This window comes from Dicentrarchus labrax, unplaced genomic scaffold, assembly GCF_905237075.1.
Source record: "Dicentrarchus labrax unplaced genomic scaffold, dlabrax2021, whole genome shotgun sequence".
NCBI lineage: Eukaryota > Metazoa > Chordata > Actinopteri > Moronidae > Dicentrarchus > Dicentrarchus labrax.
The window spans coordinates 26,223,581-26,245,360 of NW_026136711.1; the positions used below are offsets into that span (position 1 = coordinate 26,223,581).

The following is a 21,780-nucleotide window of genomic DNA, read 5'->3' on the forward strand; positions in this document are numbered from 1 at the left end:
TGGGCAAAAGACCATTAACAGCAGCTCACAACGTTTTTAACTTACTGAGCTTGCTACTGCAACACAGTCTCTAACAGTTACAATGTTGCAAGTAGCTGCTCCGTGCTGCACACATAATCACGCCAAGTTGATTTATATTGTAGGGCTACAAGCAAGAGGTGTTTTAAACTAGCTGGGTTTCTCTGAATAAAGAATATAAGAATAAATTGGGTCTCTTTCAACTGGTTGCAACCCAGTAGGATATTGTTTTTAGACTGGGTAAAAACTATATTAGAAGTGTAAGCATTAATTAAGAGTTGTCCATGGTGCTGATTTGGAATCAGCTTTCAAGCGGTCCCCTCTCTTCCACTGTTTTGAAAGGAGGAATTGTCTATGGTGCTGATTTGGGCAGAAGGCCATAAACAGCAGCTCACAACATTTTTAACCTACTGAGCCTGCTTTTGCAACACAATCTGACAGTTACAATGTTGCAAGTAGCTTCTCTGTGCTGCACACGTAATCATGCCAAGTTGATTTATATTGTAGGGCTACAAGCAAGAGGTGTTTTAAACTTGCAGGGTTTCTCCGAATAAATAATATAAGAAGAAATTGGGTTTCTTTCAAGTGGTTGCAACCTAGTAGGCTATTGTTTTTAGACTGGGTAAAAGCAATATTGGATGTGTGAGCATAGATAGAATCATGAGAGGAGATGGCTATAATACACAATAGCAACAGTGGCAGGGAAACATCTTTTTATTGTGAGAAAATAGATTGCTTCAGTAACCTCTGACTAGTACCTTCCTTTATAATCCTTTCCACGTGGGAGATATAATATAAATTATAGTACTGGTGAAGTATCCCGGCAACACAACTGTTACCATCTATGGAACTTTTACCCATGCTCCCCTCCCTTTTCTCACTCTCTCACTGCCTTGTATTGATCTGCTGCTGGTTATGTCTTACAGTACTATATCCACAGATATTTATGTTTGTAGCTGCTGGTCTCCGGTTCCCATTATGGGCGTGAGCGATAGGCACGGGCAGTGTTTCAGCACCTCACTGCTGAGGAAAAATGTAATATTCAAGAGACATGTCCTTAGTCAGCACTTCCACCCCAAGCACTGGCTTGGTAAAATGACCAGGGACAGCGAGTATACTGAAGCATAAGCTACAAGGGAAAAGATGATTACAAGACAAAAGCTTTGCTTAACTATGTAAACCAAATTAATCAAATTTTTTCCTTCCAGAGAATTTCAATTTGAAAGAGAATGACTTTTAACTAAACCAAGTTTGCCCAAATCTAAAAAAATCTTCATTTTGACATGACTCTTCAAGGGTCAGACCTAACATAAACAAATTAATTTGAACACTTAATGGAAAAGGGGTAACTCTGAAGGGAAATGTAGCACTGTTGAAAGGTTAAATGCCAATTAGCACTGTTTGTCAGCTAGAAAAGAGCCATAGAAATCAACACTTAGATGTTATCAAACCAACTTCAGAGATCCAAAAATAAGCAAATCACCTACGCCTCAATTGCAAGAGCCTCAGTCAACAAACTGATTTGTTGTCAGTCATGCATGAACTCCCCTATGCCCCCTCCTCTTTCTGTCTCTCTCTGGATCTCTCCTTCTTATGTTCAGCTTCTCTCTGTGAACATTCTCTGCACGGCTTTTTGGTACATCAGCATCCTAACCCTCCTAACCTTGCTGACTGAGCCTTTGAGAGTCTCCAGCTGGTTGTAATGGTGGGTAATCTTCAGCAGAAAGTCTCTCTCCCTAACATTGTCAAATTCTTGTCCCTTGTCCCTCAGTGCATATGTCTCAGACACACATGCTCTGATTAACGGGTGAACAACTTCACAGAAGACGGCATACTTGACATTTTCACCTTCTCAAATACCAAAAGAAAATTCATCTGAATACCATCTCCGGACTTCATCACAGTCCATTGTGTTCAAGCATTTCTTCATTTTCTCTTACTTTTGTTTTCAACCACTCATGCTGGTAATAAAAAAATTGTACAGCCTTTCTGTACTGCAGATGAAAGCCACAGTGGCCCCTTTCACTCTTTGCACTGATGAGAATCAATGATTCCCAGGATTTACATACAACACTGCACAGAAAATCACAATTCACACTTCTGTGGAGACTTGCCACTGAGGAGTGAAGTTGCATATGGAGTTGAGGAATGCAAGTGAATAACAAAATGGAATTTGAAAACAAGGCAGACAGTAGACTGTGTAGAAAGCTAATTTTTGCCCAAGCCCTGATTGCCTTTAACTCTGAAAGGTTTTTTTTTTTTCATTCAGTTTATGTTTCAGCACTTGCTGTTTTTGTTCTCTTTCAGAATACACAAACAAATAAGTTTCTTTTTAGTCTGTTGACTGCAATTGTAAGGGTTGGAATAATGCACAATACACAGTTCTTTATGCCATTATGCGAAAACCATGAGGGTTTAATTGAAGGTGAAGCCACCAATCTACTCTCTATCTCTACCTACCCTTTAGAGTTTACCTTTTCAGGCTGACAGACACACATGATCCCTTGGTCCAAACATAATGCTTCTCTATTACTTTTAATTTCTAATGGTGGCTCCGATGATCGCCATACTACTACTACTCTCTCTCTTTCCCTCTCTCCACCTCTTCATTTGTAGGTTCCCTCCATCACCACCAGGGGCTTTCCAGACCGCGCCGTGCCGAGAGCGGCTTGGCAGTCCCACTCCCTGCGCTTCTCGTAACGGAGACTCCAGACGCGCAGCGTGGTAGCAGACGGGGCGCACAGAGCGTCTGTCCCTCTGATTTTTTTTGTCGCACAGGGGATCGTATACCTTACATTCCGGCAGAAGCGGCAAGTTGAATAGCCGTCACCGCATCCCTCTGCAACTTGTCAAGGCAAAGGCATTTGTTTCCACCGCCCGATAACAAAGGTAGGACTTTGGGGGTGTTTTATTTAATGGGAAAGTTCGCTGCGCCGTGGCTTGGTCTTGTAACATGTACAACTCAACTGGACTTGCATAATTTAGACATTGCACTGTAGTTGTTTTGTGTGTACTGCATTAGAGGGAAATTGCACAAATGCCCCTACACAGTGTTTTTTGTCTGCTTGTATTTGCGTGCGTGAGGGATGTGTATGAGGAGGCAGAACGGTGGCTTTTGCATTGTGTTAAACCTTTTTCATCTTCACTTAAAGGCTGAGCATCACCACCTAACTTGTTGCCACTTGTAACACAAATAAACGGCGGGTTAGTGAGGTCGGTAATGAGCGATGCGCTGAAGACAAGTCGTGATTCCGATCATATAGAATGATTTAGACAATATCAGTCTAAATGTAACGATTTTAGGTTACAGTGAAGTAGGAAATGGAGCCCGACGGGTTACACAAGCTGTGATATGACTGTTCGCATATATTTATTTATTGTATCAAAATTTCAGATGAAATCTCCACAGTAAGACTGGGCAGCAGTAGTAGGTGTGCGCATGCATTCCGTGTGGCATGGCTGTAGAAATGTAAAATTCTAGTGTTAAGAATGTGCGGCTACCTGTGATCAAGAGTATGTGTAAGGCCAGCCTAATTGTAGCAGCAAACACTACCGACTTTTATAAATGAAATTACGGGAGAGTAAAATGATTCCACGCGCCTTCTGCACAGTGGGATGCGTTTCCGAGGACTGCAGCCACTTGATGCGCCAACAGGATCCATTTAGGGAAGTTGGATGTGTGCCACTGTGTGCCACTGTGCACTAAAGCCACGCTGTTGAATGACTGAATGCAAACTTACAAACACACTGCTATTAAAACAATTTCATCAGGATGCAATATATTGATTTGTGTCTATCCCGCCTTGTGATTTTTCCTTACAGTTGTACAAAACGTTAAAGTCTCGTTACAGAGAATACGGGTTGCAAATAACGGTCGGTCCTCTCTCCTGTTTTATATGTATCTATCGCTGTTGTGCACATGTTTATATTAACATTAATTAATTACTTAGCTTTATTGATTCATATTTTAATCGTTTTTAATCCTCATGTGGACCGTACGGATATCCACATATCAAACTGCTGGACAAGATCCAACATGTGCAACATGCTTTTCCCCAGCAGTTACTGTGTCTTTGACTTCAGCTCCTCTCCTCAGTTCACAACCTTTAATTGCATTTGATGCTTACGATTACTTTTCGGTTGATTGTAAATTAACAACTCAAATAATTTGTAGTCATGCCATTTAGATTCACTTCAAAAATGATATTTGTGTAACTCATAAAACAGTCACTGATGAGACAGACAAATGGTAGCTCAGGCTCTCCTTATAGAACAAAGATTCATTGTGCTGTGACTTATCGCAAAAGATGCTGTACTGCCATACATACATCACAACAACAAGACTGATCTAATACCTTCCACCCCAACTTAATATTTGTTTTGCAGGCAGGCAGACTCTTCATCTCTGTGGTATATGGATGGAAAAAATACAACCTAGGACTTCTGTTTGCTTTATATTGCAGAATATAATTTGTGACCGTGGGGTTACTGTACACTTTAAACTGGATATTGGATATTACTGAGTGACCTTGGCTGAGGTTAGAAATGCTTAAGTTTACTCCTTTAGGGTGTCTGCCTTCTTGATCATTTGTATTGGCGTATACATTCACACTATTTGCCTGCTTGTGTATTTGAGTGTGTACACACAGGGAACTCTGTGTGTTTGTGAGACCGCCAGCATGCCTCAGTTTATCATTTATCCTGAGCTAATTGGTGTTTGGGAAAGTGAGAGAAATGCCTCTTGTCCCAATAGCCAATCAATGACTTTAATTTTCCAATTAGATCTGGATGTGTACAGAAATCCGTCAAAGAGGCAGGACCTCTGGGTGAGGACCATGACCTTTATTGACCCTGTGTTTGGAAAATTGATTTTTGCAGGTTACCATATAGGATGAAAATCGGTTGGAGTAAAGATAAAAAAAACTAAATGCAGATTTGAGGTGGAATTCATGCTTTAAAGTTCTTAACATTAACTCTCCATATTCTTATCTTTATTTTTATTCGTACGCTCATAAACAATGTCATCAGTGTAATTAAACTATATTTTAGAACTATTTACTTACAGTATATTGTTTTTTGTGAAGAAAAAGTATCTTAAAAACTTACTGAACCATTTACAATTTAACAGTTAAGAAAGTATTCAGTTGGTAATTTAAAAAAATGAATCAAGATGCTTTTGAGATTTTTGCAACGCTTGTCCAAATCTCATCAAACATCTATAGCGTTGTGCAAATGCTTCAGAGTGCGGTGTTTGTGGTCTTTTACCGTAATTACTATTTCATTTAGTAAACGCACAGACACTGTAGGCTTTGTGTTTTTTTTACAAGGCTCTATAAACATTTTTCAAGAACCGCAGATTGACAGACATGCATGAACACACGTATGTGCGCACACACAAGACACTTTACTGATAGGTGTTACAGAATATAAAACATTTTCTCTGCAAGAAAAGAAAGGAAATAGAATACATTCGCAATCTTACTGTCCATTACAGACGCGTATCTGCTTTGTAACCAGGACTCCTCATTTATTCAGCCGGTGGTCTAACCAGCATGTACATTACAAGGGCCATGTAGCAGTAACCCAGATGGCAGAATGGGCTGATTGTGATTTATGTACCAAAAGTGAATGCATTACTGTGAGCTTCTGGAGTCAGTGCCAATTCCAGGCAGGCATTTTCACACATTTTTCAACACACACACACACACACACACACACACACACACACACACACACACACACAGAGACCCACACAAATCACACACAAAAATAGAGGCTTACATGCAAAACTTTGTTAATACTTGCGTGTGCATGCAGTAAAAGTTCTATCTCTCACTCTGTCTCTCCTTTTACCTCTGTCTCTGTTTCTCTTTTTGTCACACATACTCACAGACACATGCGTGTACACAGCCCTCCTGAAAAATCGTTAAGATGAAGCAGTCCACCGTTGTGAGACATTGATTACCGTTTACCAAGCTGGAGCATAAATGTAGTGTGTAAAGGAGAGATGGCTTGGATAGACATAGGAAAGGAGAGAGAGAGACAGAGGAAGAGAGAAGTGGGAAAGACAAGAGAGAGTGTGTGCGTGTGAGAGAGAGAGAAAGAGTGGCTGATAGATGGCAGTTATGTGGCAGTAAAGATGACAGATACGGGGTGGACCAGGGGATCTTTATGGCTAACAGAAAGGGGACAGATTAGGCCAACTAATTGATCTGGACCTGTGGTTAGGTGCCCGGTTCATTCTCAGCAAGCTCAGTATACGCTCTCAAACACACACACCTCCAAGCATACATTTTCACAGTCACACCCCTCACCATTCACACCTGCTGTCTTGTTGCCGGTCAGGGACGGTCAGCCCTTAGTCACTTCATTTCCCCCTCCGGGCAGGGACTGCATCAGCCATATTAACTCTTGGGCTCTGTGATGGAATCACTAGGTAGGAGGAGATGGAGAGCTGAGGGCTGTGGACAGGCTCCATGGGTGAATTTCCAGCCCTGTTTGCACCTGATTTCAAGGAGAGGGTTACAGGCAACACTTTGATCCAATTATTTTAGAGTTCTGTGGCATTGCTGAAGCTAGTTTTTTTTATGCTTTTACTTGTGATGAAACAGGCTACTAATACAGGTATTTTTGTCATTGTTGCAGCAGTGTTAGAGCCTGTGAGACCATGTTGGAGCAAGCTAACTCTTTCCTGGGGTCTACTATGCTGATCAAATTATCATCATGTATTATCACCAGTCCTTCAAGTTAAAAATAATAGTTTGACATTTTCGGAAATAAGCTTAAGCGTTCTTGTTGAGAGAACTCTGATACCTTTCCAACGTCTGTACGTTAAATATGAATCTACAGCCAGCAGGCATGAAGCTCAGCTTAGTTTGGAATAAAGACGGGAAGCCAGGGAGCCCCTTTAGCTCTCCCTCTCTCGCCCCCGACTTTCTTGTCACTCTCTGTCCTGTCAGAATATATTGAAATGGCAAAAATGGCTTTCTTGGTTCTGTCATCAAAACTTGAAACATACGCTGACTCAACCTACAAACATTCTATTTTTAATTAAAACTGTATCTCATCTGTTTAATCTGTACACAAAATATATGTAGAAATGGCAAGTTGTGGTTTTACATGCTGGAACTATTAATATGTTATTGCCTAAATTTAAAGGTAGCCCACTAGTTGTTACTTTGGTTTGGGTTGGTTTGGCAGGCTATTTCCCCACACAGTGTCCAGTCTTTATTTTAAGCTAAGCTAATCGCCTGCTGGTTTGGGTTGGTTCTAGCTTCATATTTACTATACAGACATGAGAGTGGTGTCAATATTCTCAGTAAATGCCGAAAAGCATATATCCTAAAACATCAAACTATCTTTTTAAGCAGGATAATCTCATTCTTAATTCTCTTTATTAAATTTAATATTTGAAATTCTTTGAAACATTCATAAAAACATAAAACATGTTGGTGTTTGTGGCTGTTTAATATGGTATATCCAAAATCAGCTACAGCACACCACTGGCAAATTCTATTGCAGTATTTTTCAGTTTATTTAGACAGTTCAAACATACTGATGTTGACATTAAATGCCCAACATATTTTTATATGTCCAAGTGGTGTATCAGATGGGTGCTTTGATGATTTTCTATTTACATTTGAAAGCAGCTCAAAGGTTTTCACTTAAGGATAATCTTTTTTTTTTTCCTTTTTTTTTCTTTTCCAGGCCAAAAAAAAAAAAAAAAACTTGGAGGACATTGCACTGGTTAGAGTACTATACTGTAATTTCTCAAGCAAACCGAACCCACAAAGAACTAAGCAACAAGAGAGGAAAATGGACTCTAACAAGATTCAGACAGCTGCTGAGTCCATCTGTCCTTATGATGCAGTAAAATCTGTTGATATGGGGTCAGTCTCTCCAGCAATTTGAATCCAAAGCGACACTATTGAATGGAGAGTTGAAACCAAATATGAATACATCCTTTCAAAAGTACATAGACAAAAAAAAAGAGTCTTGATATTCAGCTTAATGACAATATCAACATAATGTGAATTTTAATGGTGTTTCAAAATCATGATCTGAACATCTGATCCTTGCACCCTTGCATATAGCTAAAATAACAAAATCTGCTTTGATACACAATTATAGGGCATACGAATTGCATCGCATGAACTGCAGTTGCAATTGTGTACAGTGCACTGTTGATGGTTGAAGAAAGGCATTTCATATTCTGTTCTCCTAGTGTGCTGTTGTTTGTTCCCTTGTCTTTCAACCTAATGTGCATGATTTCCTGGAGGCAGGATTCCATCTCTGGTGATGGGATCCAGGTAGCCTTCTGTAGCTGGTCTGCAGGTCTAGGTTTGTGCCTCCTGCACTGGAGTGGGAAGAACAACTGCTTTGTAAACAGGCAGTTCTTCACCTGGATGTCACGGTTCACAAAGACTCCTCCTCGGAGTCTGGCATAACCCCACTGGCAGAGCTTATGCGGTGGTGTATTTCTGCGTCAGTGTCGGCTTTGGAGGGATGAAGGCTGCCAAGGTAGGGAAAGTCATCCATATTTTTGAGGCTGAAATATTTGATGTTTATTGAGACGCACGAATGCAGTGATTCACCATACACACACGCTCATGCACACACACATTGGCGCACAGATATAAGGGGATTTTTTGTTTGCAAGAGATTAAAATGAACAAAGGATTAGAGGTGATGTGAAAAAGTTATTATCATATTGTTTTGTTTGCTCTTCCCAGATTTATGCATGCAACCCAGTGTGAGAGGAGGCTTCAGGTCATTTTAATAAGTAAACAGTCTACACTCAATAGTAGTTAATTTTTTTTTTCTGCTCGGCAAGTGACTGTAATGTCAGTAAATATGAGTTTCATTCTGTTTGACAGTGCAGGCTCATGTTTTTTCAGCTCTTGTCTCATCTATGATTATCTACTGGCAGTATAAGGTGACATTTTTGCAGACTGAGGATGCTCATTGACAACGAGTGTCCCTGAAAGGAGATTTATGATGGGCTGTCAGTTTCAAAGACTTACGGAGTGACTCAGGTAAAGCCATAATAGTAAAGACTTCTCTCTCTGCAGTTTAGTTGGCTTGCAAACTAGACCATGAAATGCTTCATTATTAAAATAAGCCTATTTAATGAGTGAACTTGGTTCAGTAAGTCAAAAAAGTGGCAGACATGAATGCCAGATCTTTTACCTTTGTGACTGAATATTTTATGAATCATATGCACAACTTCGTATTTTCTGTAGTAGTAGAGTGTTTTTTATTCATCTGGTATACACAAAAGCGCAGTATTGTGACTCAGTAGTTAGAACTGCTCAGAGACAGAGGAATCCACAGTTCTTCCAGTTACCTGCTGTAGTTCAAATTCATGGACACTGCGTTGATTGAAGACCACAGATTGTCCATAGATATGAATGTGAGTGCAAGAGTGTCTATCTGTGTCAGTCCATCTGTGAACTGGCAACTTGTCAAGGGTAGTTTCCCGCCTTCTGTGCAATCTATGCTGGGACCGGCTCCAGCACCTTGTGACCCTGAGTAGGAATAAGCGGATAAGACAATGGATGAATGAGCAAACATCAATACATAATTTGTATATTTGTTAAAATTACACTCCAAAGCTTTTCATTCAGCGTCTGGTAATTCAGCCTCGTAACAGACAGTTGGCTCCTGTGAGGAGCTCATACAGGCTTTGGGTACTTTTCTTTGTCTTTGTCTTTTGCTATCTCTCCCCTCTCTCTCTCTCTCTCTTGCTCTTTCTCATTCTCATCTCTCTCTGACATTTTCATCTTGTGGCTGATAAATAGTTCTGGTATAATAATGTTTGGTGTGTAACATGGAAATGATTGCAAATATTTTCTGTGTCTTGTTTGTCAGAATGTAATACGTGACAAGTAAAAAAACGAGTAAACATGCAGTAATTTATAATAGCCATAATGTTGATGTAAAATGTGAAATAGGTAATATTGTATAGGGTGACATACACTGGTTGTTACAGCATGGCCCATTTATAAAAGTCATAATATTCTAAACATTTTAGTTTCTTTTTATTCAATAGTAGTTATTTTACACTTTCTGCTTTGCAGCCTCGGAAATGGGAGATGATGAATAGTATTAGTAACACTGTAAGTATTTGTATAATGTAGAACTCATAGAGTTACAATATTACACTAACTCTTGAACTAATATAATCTATATCAGTTACATTGTATCTGGACTGACAGAGAACAGCAGGTGTGTGGTAAGTGGCAGGTTTAAGAAATGTCTGTGCAGTCTGCATGGATATCACTTCCTCCAGGCAAAGTAATAACTCTTATTACAGCCCTTTTAGGGACTCCTTGGGAGTGGAACTAAGTTGTTTTCCAATGTGATGCTGTTGGCACCTTGCAGAGGCATAATAGAAAATACATCCTTAAATCTCTGTCAGACATGAGAAAATGAACCCCTTATGAAGTATGATATGATGCAAAAATTACATGTTTGATTGTGCAGTGGAATTTTCCTCTGTGGGAAAGGGGTGTGCAACTATGATTGCATAGTATAGGTATGAGTGCATAGTGTGGTTTCATAAAATACTCCTCAATGCTCTTTCGTCTTACTGCCACCCACTAGCACACATACACAAACACCAACAAGGATCAAATTTTAAAGTTTTTATGTGTTTGCTGAATTATGCATTGAGAACACACTCTTGGGTATAGTTGTACGGTCTTACTAATGGTATTAGCTCTTGCTGGGTAAAGCTTGCTTACAGACACACACACACACAAACACACAGATGCATGCACACAGATAAGTGCTTGAGCATGCATGTACACACACACCGATACATCATACACATTTAGAGTAATACAGTGTGCCTCTGTGCTGAAAGGTTCAAAAGTTTTTTCCCTTGTGAAAACAGTTCCTACTTGGGTAAAATTGGGGAACTTTAAAAGGCAGTGGTGAACCAATTTGAACTCTTAACTAACTTTGTTTAGAAAATACTATTTATTGCCTTTAAAAGGCATACATATGCAAGAAACAGCTCCATGGTCATACATTTCAGTCCTAATCATCATTTATAGAGCCCTTTTTTTTCTATGGCAGCTCTTCAGGTTTCTCTGTGTGATGATACCAACGTGTACTGTGGTCAGTCTGCTTGAATAATCACCCTACGTCACAGATTATGGTCAGGGATCCATCAGTTGAGCTCTGTGTGCTGAACAACAAAGCCTTCAACATCCCAGACAAATACCTGATAATGCTGAGTTATAGCTCATTTTTCCTTTCAATAGGAAAAGCATAATCTCCACAATACCTCATAATAGAACAGAATTCAATAATATCCTCCAGACATGTACCCAAGAGGGTATGAAAAAAGCTATATTGTTAAGAAGTCATGAAACTTTGACATAATCCCCTCTGCTCCCTTGGTAGCAGACAATGAGAAACTTGCATAAAACTCAAATATCACTTATTCAGTGGTATCTCAATATTCTAATTGTGCTGTGGACGTTTGGTGTCTCGAGTGACTATGCAAAAATCCATGCTATACGAGCTGGCTCAAATGTCACCAAAATTCAATTAAATTAATGAAAATGTATGTGTAATGTGGAACATTCTGACATGTGTTGCTTTCAAGTCACTGTAATTATACGTTGTGTACACTAGTCTTCTCTTTTTCAGTCGGACTTTGTGATAAAATGCTTAGGTCCTACATTTGAAAAATGTGACCATTGTACCTGTTCTATAACAAGGCAGCGCAGATTATAAAATGGCCTTTTCTCTTGTGTTGTCTACTATCTTTCTATCTCTGTATTCTTTGTCTCAATCCCTGTCTCTTTCTTGCACACTTTTCTCTCTCTCTGTCTCTTCTATGACTTGCTTTATAATTATTTTTCTCCCTCTTTTCCTTCACATGTATCTGTGGTTCACAGTGGCTCAGTGGTTAGAACTGCAGCCTTACATAAATTAGATTCTAATTATTTCTGTGTGGCCTTTACATGTTCTCTCCATGTGCTCAAAGTGCTCCACTTTCTTCCCACAGTACAAAAATGATCAGGTTCTGTGTAGGTATGCATGTTTTTCTGTCTTCATCTGGTGGCCCAACATATGCTGAGATCCAGCCCTACAAATCCTGAACAGTATAACCTGTTTAGAATATGGATGGATGTGGGTTTTTTCTGATTTTCTTTTAGATCTTTTGGTCTCTTGCAACAACCTGCAACATTTCCAACAGCCTCAGCTCTGCTGAGCCCAGACCACCATTTGTCTGCTTAATGACCACTGAGGTGCCATGTTGAGTCATAGTGATGACATATTAAGGTTTATTCCACTGTGCAATTTAAGTCCTGGTGAAAGAGCATGGCCTATAGTTTCTTCTTCAATTTAACCACCACAGTTTTCTCTCCTTCTTCCGACATTCCCAACTATAAATGTAAAGCTCTTACCAGCTTAGTGTGTGTATTTTGCAGCCTCTCTGTAAAAAGACAAAATAGCTTTTCACTAACCAAATATAAAAAAGTTCTTAATTATTTTGTTTACACATGCTACAGTTATTTATTACCGTTAACAGTATTCATCTTACTAACAGTCATGAATTACAACCAAAACAAGGACTGAGGCAGGTTGGAATTTGACACATTTCAATACATTTTGAATGCATTTTGAAGACACCTGAAGACATGACCGCAGTAATATATCAATAACTAACTTACAAACTGGGAATCATACTGTGATAAAGTTAACTAGTTTTACTGTCTTATTAATTGGAATCGTATTTGTTGTGTTTCTTATAATGCCATCCTCTTTCATTATGGCAATTTTCCTGCATCCATAGCAATATTATGGTATATCGGGCCATGGTTACATTCACCAATCAAACTGGATATTTTAACTGTTGACTAAGAGTATATCCCACATATTCACAAGTATATACAAATGAATACAGTTAAAAACATATGTGAACAAAAAGGTTTGATCCAACAGTTGTTCATGTAAGAAGAGTTGGTGCAAATGTGAAAGCTGGATCTTAAAACTAACAAATAAGTACAAGCTAATTCTAAACTTTTGTGGCATTTCTATTGTCACCATATGATCAAATGGGGTTGTATGTCAAATGTTGTAAGTTATCTCTGTCATCGATCATGCTGCCAAGTGTCATATTCTACAGTATTATACAGGATGGAAAAAAGGCACACCTATTGTCTTTATCGTGTACAATGTCATCTCACAGGAAATTGCAAAAAACATGTGAGCCGAATAATAGATTATCACTTGATGAAAGGCAGTCTGGCATTCATGTTCATAAAATGGCATGTGTTCGATTTATCATAGTACTGGATATAATATTTATGTCTTTAAGTAATTTTACAAAAGTATACAATGATCCGTGTAAGTGGTCTACAGTAAGGTTTAGGGAATTCAAATCACAATAAGCAACATGTTACAGTCCATTTAAAGAGACAATATGTTGCTTTTGGCTGACAGTATCAGTGTGATAATGCTGGATTAAATCAGTCATTGTGTAGCACCCTATAAACTGATATTATCCTATGCTATTTAGTGTTTCTGTTTCTAAGCCTAATACATCCTACTGTATGTAACAGTGATGTGCTGTGAAGAGTGTATTAGTTATTGCACATGACAGCCATCTTGTTCAATTTACATTAAAGTTACTTATTTCAGTATTTGGAGAGGACAGAATAATTGCGGGCATAAATAATTGAGTTGATGTGGTTGGTGTTGCCTGTGTTTACCAGCCCAAAAAAAAGAACAACATAGACAACAAACCAGTAAACTAATTAATCCATTTAAGCAACTAGATTGCTCATAGAAAAATAAAGGAGGAAGAGATATGATGAAAGAGAGGGAAAGGAGGAGAAAAATGAAGGGAAATAATATGTGTTTTTGTGTGGGTTTGCTGGACTGTTTAATATATTCCTAATCTCCCCATTAGTGCTTGCTTTGGGACTTTCTGCAGTATTAGAAATAGTGTAAGAACCCAAATGAAAGAACATTTCAAGTTTTAATGTAAATATAACACTAGAGAAGTTCAAACACCAACACTAGCTGCTCTCGGGAGTCGTACACAGGAGCCTATTGTTTTTTCTTGTACTTTGTCTTACCTTACGTTCTAAAAATGGTCTCCATTTTAAAAATGTGAAAATAGGAAAAAATGAACAAACATATAACGGACAAAAACACATTTAAAACAATGGTCCAAGCCATTATTAACACAATAAAGAATATATTGTGTATTTTTGTCACCATAAACCTATGAGGAGTGATGTTGGGTAACTAACTGCAGGCTGACTACTCCAACTGTGCAACTATAAACCTGCTGAAAAATCCAAAAGACACTGTAAGCCTCAAGGTCATAGTCAGTCAATCTGTGCATCAGTACCCCTACTCTTAGAAGCTATAAAACAAAGACAAGGAAAAGACATAGGCAACAATATATATATATATATATATCAGTTTGGATAATGTACGGTATGACACCCTGAAGAGTATGTTGCTTCTCTGATTTGCAATCCTACAAAAACCATAAATCTCTCAGAGGCTCATCCAACAAAGTTAGTGAGGTTACAAAGCAGATCTGCCAAGACGATTTGAAAAGTTCGCTCTCCAGTGAGCTGAGGCTCTTCTCACAGAGTAGTGTTGACTAGACTCTAAAACATAGATAAGTTGAGCTTTTAGATGAAGATCCATGGCAGTTTGATTTGAAATATCTTTGAACGGGTCCCGTGGTTGTGTCATTTTGAACCGGAATGTACTCCTTTACTGGGAACAACACAGCCTTGGTAGTCTTTAGTACACTGTATTACACGGTACCTCAACTGTATTTATATAAGGTGATTTGAAGATCAGCTTTCTGAAAAGCTCTGGAGTTAATAAATGAAAATACATTAATACATCTCAAAAGGCCTCTTGAACTGGATGCTTGTCGAGAATTAGATAAGTAAGTGACTGACACAATCTCACCACACTATAGTCTGTGACCATACAGTAGCACTTACATTTGAATTGCAGAACAGCAGTAAAATCTGCAATTTAGTGCACAGTGCATGTATTTATATTGCAACACAAGTGCTAATTTAACAAAATTGTGGAGGACCAGGCTCACATCTGAATGAGCAAGTGCATATGCCTCTGACAGCACCAGTGATTATGACTGTACCGGCTTAATTCACTGAACATCCACAAGAAATTACAAGCTTCAGTGGGTTATGTGGTGTAAGTGTTTGGGCGTTTTTATGTATTGTTTACACATTGCTGAATGTGCTGTACTCACATTATCTGTCTTAGTGAATTTATGATATGAAGATGTCACATCTGTTTTTAATGTTGCACAGCTGCATGCACACATATCAGTAATCCTGGGACACGCTGGGATTTGTACTGATAATACATATCTTTGCAAAGATTAAACCACTATGCGTGCAAGTGTCAGTGTGTGTATGTTTGCGTGCACACTGGAGTCACTACAGTTCTGGGCCCGTGTCTCCTCTTTGTTTCTGCGGCATAATGGGCTTTGTAAGATAATACCCAAGAGACATAACAATACTTCTGAGCTAGGGGATTGTGAATCCGTCCCAGTTCGCAGCACTGCTTTGGCTCCAAGCTTCAGCTATGATTGGAAAACCAGCGAAACCTGGATTTACCGGCAAATGATATTAATCGCTGCCGAAGTCCTCTTCACTTTATCATCTCCTCTCTTTTCAATCACTTTGCCCTCAGTTTCTAAGCTATTTTCTCTGTACCTTCTAATTCACTCCTACAGTGACACTCAATGTCAAAAAAGGTTTATTCTCAGAAATGTTTTTCTTGATCGCAGCAGAAAAGAGAGACCTTGGTGAGATTATGTTATATACTATCTGTAGCCAATTTATTATTGTGAAACAATTGATTGGCTAATTGTTATTTTCATGGTCTTTTCTAAAATGAAAATAAAATTAGGTGTAGACGACTTCTTGAAATTACAGAGACAGAGAAATACTTTTTTTCTGCAACAAGTCAAGTTATGTCTGTTTCCAACTGTTACATTATTCTAATTAAACGTAGGCTACTACTACTACTACTACACACACACACACACACACACACACACAACCACTATTTGTGTCTGCATAAAATGTACAGACATAAAAGCTTTTTTATTACAATGCATTGTTGAAAAAAAAGAAGAAAAATGAAACGTTGTGCAGCTAAGAACGGTCTGACAAACTTATCTCTGCTAACTAGCCGGCAGCTAATAGGCTAGTTAGCTCATCAACCATATTCACCATGGAAAAATGCTTTCTTTAGTCAGAGAGATACAGAGTGGGCTACAGTCACAAGCTTACAACATGGACTTTCAAGCCCCACATTTTCACACATCTTCACTCTTGAGCTCCCATGTCAGCAAGCCAGCCGAGTCCTGCGAGCAGTCGGCCAATAGCGAGACAGCAGTTGGCCGCAGCCATCAACCAGCTGTTAGTGCTGCTGAGTCAAAGATAAATCAAAGAAAGCAACCACTGCCAACAGGAATAACACAGCAGTTTACTACTGAGTGGGTTCTTCTCCAACCCATTGCTGTGTGTGTATGAGTCGTGGAAATTTAAGTGTTTTTCAAGTTTATGTGGTTGATGGAACTAGCATAACGTTAGCTGCTACCAGCATGTATTTAGCAGGGGTGGGGGTTTGTTTTTCTGACCAATATTTCTAATCTGCCAAGAGCAGGAAGTGTTTATCTGTTGTAAACAGTTTGCCCTTCACATATTGACACATTTTATCACACCTTTTTTTTGTCCATACAGTATTCTCTGGTAGGTCACTATCAGCTGTTGTCTATAAGCTATGTTAGCTTCCACTACTAGCAAGCTAACAAAAGGGCCGGGTGATGTATTGATCTCGCTTTGCAGGAAGGGCAACAGCAATGGAAAAAGTCAAAACTGAACTTTCAGACAGATTTTTGTTGTGTGCTTGATTTAGAAAAATATCCAGCAGATGGCAGAAAGTGGGGGTGTTATCAAGCTCTGGACAAACTGCACAGTGGGAAATTGTCTCCCCCCCCATTTCCACATTACAATGAAACGTTCAAGGCCTAAAATTGTCAAAGTGGTCCTTTAATTGGGTATTTCTTTTACAGCTGATGAAGTGGCTTGCAAATTTTAAAGAGCGCTCTTGAACTGTGTTGTGTTACACCACTGTTAAAGAGTGCTCTTTATACTGTTATTCAGTGGGGGAAAAAAACAACACAGAACAAGCAAGTAAATCATTTTGCCTGCAGTTTTGAAGTGACAACTAGAAGTCTTTAGGCATGCTCTTCTTTTTTTCTCTCCTGTGGTGCAACCATGTTTAGTTTATTGGTGGAAACATATTTGCATAAATACAGTTTTACCTTAAACAGTATTATTGGGATATTAGCAATATGAAAAGGTTTGTGCTAAGTTTTTGTTGCAGCCCAGAAGTCTCATTCAAAATGTTCAAGTTGCCACTGAGATGAATGTGAAGCAATGGCAGACTGATGGAAATATTGAATTATAAACAATTTGCAATCTTTGTATTATTTATTATTTGCTAAAATGTTTTATTTTAATTACATAGTGTTGACTTTTCATTACGCAGTTAAATCACATACAGTGGGCCACAGAACTGTCTAATATTTAATCTGTTTTTGGAAAAAAAATACCTAAGATTGACATTCACTGTTGAATTGCTGTTTTGCCATCAGAGATACTTTTCCTTTAATTATTAATGTCATTTTGTCAGTTGCAAGTGACTTGTCATTTATTACAAATTAATGTTAAATATATCAGTGAAGCTCGCCTCAAACAACTACTGGTTTAAATTATGATTCTGATAGCGGTGTATATCAGGCTCTCTTGGTGATTGCTTTGGTATGGGAGACGTTGCACTCTAGAAGACATTGGAATAGATAGCATAATTCTTTTTTGTGAGGGATGCACTGTTTATTAGAGATCTATCAAGCGAGATGGGGTACTGCACTGTAACTCTACATTACCTGTGTATTTATTGCCCTTGCTCGATGCCTCTAGAAGGCCTGTAATAGAACTGATAAACAGGATAATTATCCTCGGAGCTCCTTTAGCTTGTATTGATAAGGGCATTTGGCACTAAAACATAAACTGTCTGGCCTTCATTTCCTGTGACAGGTTATAGTTTAGTATGCCCCACAATCTTACAGCAGCTAATTTTACACATAGTCACTTTTTCAGCCAGTCAGTTTGCTTATACTAGCCAATTAGGAAATTGAGGAAGCAGGAAAAGAAAGGTTCAATTACCAACTAGCCCTTCAATTAATTTGCATGTTCAGTTCACTTTTTGTCTGTTCGAAATTATTTAAACCATCCAGTCTTCATGCATTATATATGTATATATATATATTTTTATTTATTTATTTATTTTTTTTAAAGGTCCACTGTGTAACATTTATTTTTTTAGTTTTAATTGGTCAGGTCCACCATGTTGAAATAATTTTTCTACAGTAGCGCAGAACGGACTAGTGGCTCAGTGGCCAACACTGACATCTTACACTTTTTGTTTTTTCTGTCAATCCTTTACAAAGTCTGTCAGGAATTCATTTTTCTTCAGAAGTCTCATGACTGAAAACCTCCCCCTTTTCCATTTCAGGCATACTGTATGTTGCATGTGTCACTCCACCATTCAACAATAACTGAGAGACGATAGACAAACAGTAGAGTTGACAGCTGACATTTTCACCCTGCCTCTCACAATTTCCAAGTTTACATGTGTTTTTGACATGAAAGTGCTATAATATCTATTAAGTATTCTCTAAGTATTAAACAATAACATGGTGAATAGGTAATCTGTCTTCATTTGTTGCTATAAAAGAATCTCCTCCTAGGCTCCCAAACTCCTTGCTTACCTGATCATGATTGGACAAAGCGCTTGACTGTCAAATTATGTTCCCATTTTCCCATCTGTAAGTACAGTAATTGAAAGCAAACACACATTAAGTTGTAATGTGTAATAGAGAAAATTGTTTTTACTCCCAGTTCTCTCTGTGTTGTGCTAACATGTTTTGCACCATGTATGTGTATAATTTAATTTAAGTATAATTTTGATGTTGTGTTGTTGGCTCCTCTCTAACTGTGTGCACTGTACCAGCTTTAAAATGGTAATTATGGTCAGCAAATACGAGATGCCTTTCAATAAAATGTGGTCTAACAGGCCTTTGGCCTAACAGAAGAACCCGTGCTTTTTGTTTCAGCACTCATTTGAATTAGAAATGATACCCTCCTCTTGAATCAACTGAATTCAAAATTGTATTGGCCACCTACTCTGACTTACATAGACTTCAAAGAGCATATTTGTCTGAATGGTTTGCAAGATCAAAACTCTCAAGTGAAGCAGCATAATTTTGCTTATTATCCCCCATACTCGTCCATTGCACTGTTAGTGGTGGGGATGTGATGTGACAGACAGGTTCCAGCTGTATGAGTCTTTGCCCTCCTACCTGCATACTTATAGGGGATTATGTGGCATTGCAGGCTTTATATAAAGTCTCAGTAATGGATTTTCAATTCTGTATGTATGTGTATGTGTGTGTGTTTGTAAGAGTGTTCAAGAGTGTTTGATGCAAAAACAATGCAACCCTCTGTATTGGTGTGTGTGTGTGTGTGTGTGTGTGTGTGTGTGTGTGTGTGTGTGTGTGTGTGTGTGTGTGTGTCTGTATGTGTATGCACCTGGGTCTTTGTGATGTCTGAAAGGTTTTGGTGTCTACAGTGACTGGTTTGTCTGTCTGAATGACAACTGTCCATGCACCTGTCATAGTCCTTTGAATATGCTCGCCACTGCTGGCAAGGTAGAACCCCAGAGTAACTTGGGGTCATTTTTATTTTTTTGTTAGTAGTAATAATGCACTGATGACAGTTCAGGAAGACGGTGTGCCCTGCTCCTTTATGGATATGTGTGTTTGTGTGTGTAGGATTGTGCATCCTTGTGAGCACATTTTGACAGTCTTTCGGCCCAGCATGTCTGAACATCTAACACTCTGGGCTGCACAGTCTTGATTGTACTGAAGCCAGGTGCATACTAAAGAGGCAAACATGTAACAGATATTGAAACGGCCTCCAACTGCTCACCACAACAGGTGGTAAAATTCATCTCACCTATCTGGAAATTAGAAATATAGATTTTGCAGTGTTGCAGCTATGGGGAAAAGGAAGTTATCAGCAGCAGTGTGATGGAGAAACTGTCCCCTGGTTCGTTCTGGTCATGTTTCAACATATAAGAGGTGGAGGTGGCAGATGGGGAAAAGGGAAGACTGATGAAAAAGAGAGTAAGGGAGATGAAGGTGAAATGACAAAGTGGTGTGTATAGTAAATGTCACCTGCAGGCTGGTATAGCTGAAGCGAATTAGTGGAAGACTGTTTCGAACCACCGTTGTAAACATCCCTGTCCATGATGACATTGATTTTGTTGATTCTGAGGATAATCTGTTCTGAAATGATGGGTCCAACTGGAAGAGTGCAGTATGATGCCAGGCCATTGATGCCAGTGACATCATTAATTTACATGCATTTACATGACTGTGTCTAGAATGCTGAATCTACTAAGGACCTTTGCATTGTGAATTTAGCTTAACATAATTATTAGTTTATTTATTTTATTTTATTTTATTTTGTTTACTACAGAGTAGCCTTGTTGATAACCCACTGATATACCCGATCCCGTGCCCACACCCTTTCAATCCATATCAAAGGACTGTTTCTAAAAGACTGTTGACCCTACACAGAGTTACATTAGCTCATGCTTACCGGTATGTATAATAATGAGTGCCTGCGTTTAACTACTCATTATATTCTTCCTCCAAACACATTCACCCTCATCAAATTTTATATGGTCTTGGTTGATATGTCACACTTTATCCAGATGGCTGCTGCTGTAACACAAGTAGCATGGAAATGTACTGTTTTTGCAAGACTGAACCTAAAAAAAAAAAAGAAAAAATGGGACTTGTTAAGCATGTTGTGAACAAAAATCAGGAAGCAGCTGTAGTGCTTTCTTTCCAGCAGAAGTATTAACCCTACATTTTCAGATGAAACTGCCATCAACATAAATCATACAACTCAAACAATACACTGTAAATGAAGAGCCCACACAGATTTGTTCAGGAAAATACGTATCTTTGAGGAACAGGATCAACAAAAGATTATGTAAACAAACCACTGGGACTTTTGAAGATCAAGGCGGAACTTTAAGTTTTATGACCTGGATAACAGTGAAGCTGGAAGTCTTGAAATCCTTCATGCAACCCCTTGTTTCATATTACTTCTAGGGCATCATAAGAAGTCTACATCAAATAGCTTAAAAACGTACTTTGTAAATTAGCACACCAACTGTTGGTTATTCTTTTGGTTATTCTTTGAAGCCAAATACCCAGATGTTTGCCCTGAGAGAGAGAAAAAGCCTTTCCTCTACCTTCTTCAACAAAGCCATATGTCTATGGACTTATTTAATCTTTTTTTTGCTGAATACAAACATATAAGTAGAATGCATATATCAGCCTCCATTATCTGTCTCCCGTTAACAATCTCCCTTTCACATTTCCTGTTTCTTGTGCGCTGGCAATGAGAACCTTTATGAATCATTGGTTGTTAATGGGACATTGACTATTCTAGTCACAGCAGGAGTGAGGGGAGGGGGCAGCTGGGAGTCCCACGGGGACTCAGACCCGTGGCAGATCCATTATTCATGGTTCACCATGGGCTTGTAGCGAACACTGACACCCGACCTGCCTAAATCAAACAGGGCCAG

General features: G+C 38.8%; 1 protein-coding gene across 2 annotated transcripts in view; it reads left to right on the forward strand.

Moving 5' to 3' along the window:
• Positions 1-2,702: 2,702 nt before the first annotated feature.
• LOC127372206 (cadherin-22-like) overlaps positions 2,703-21,780 on the forward strand; it is a 152,170-nt gene continuing 133,092 nt past the window's right edge. For both annotated transcript variants that reach the window (XM_051415696.1, XM_051415697.1), the window contains exon 1: positions 2,703-2,907. The gene's annotated coding sequence lies outside the window, so the exon portion shown is untranslated. The remainder of the gene's footprint in view (positions 2,908-21,780) is intronic.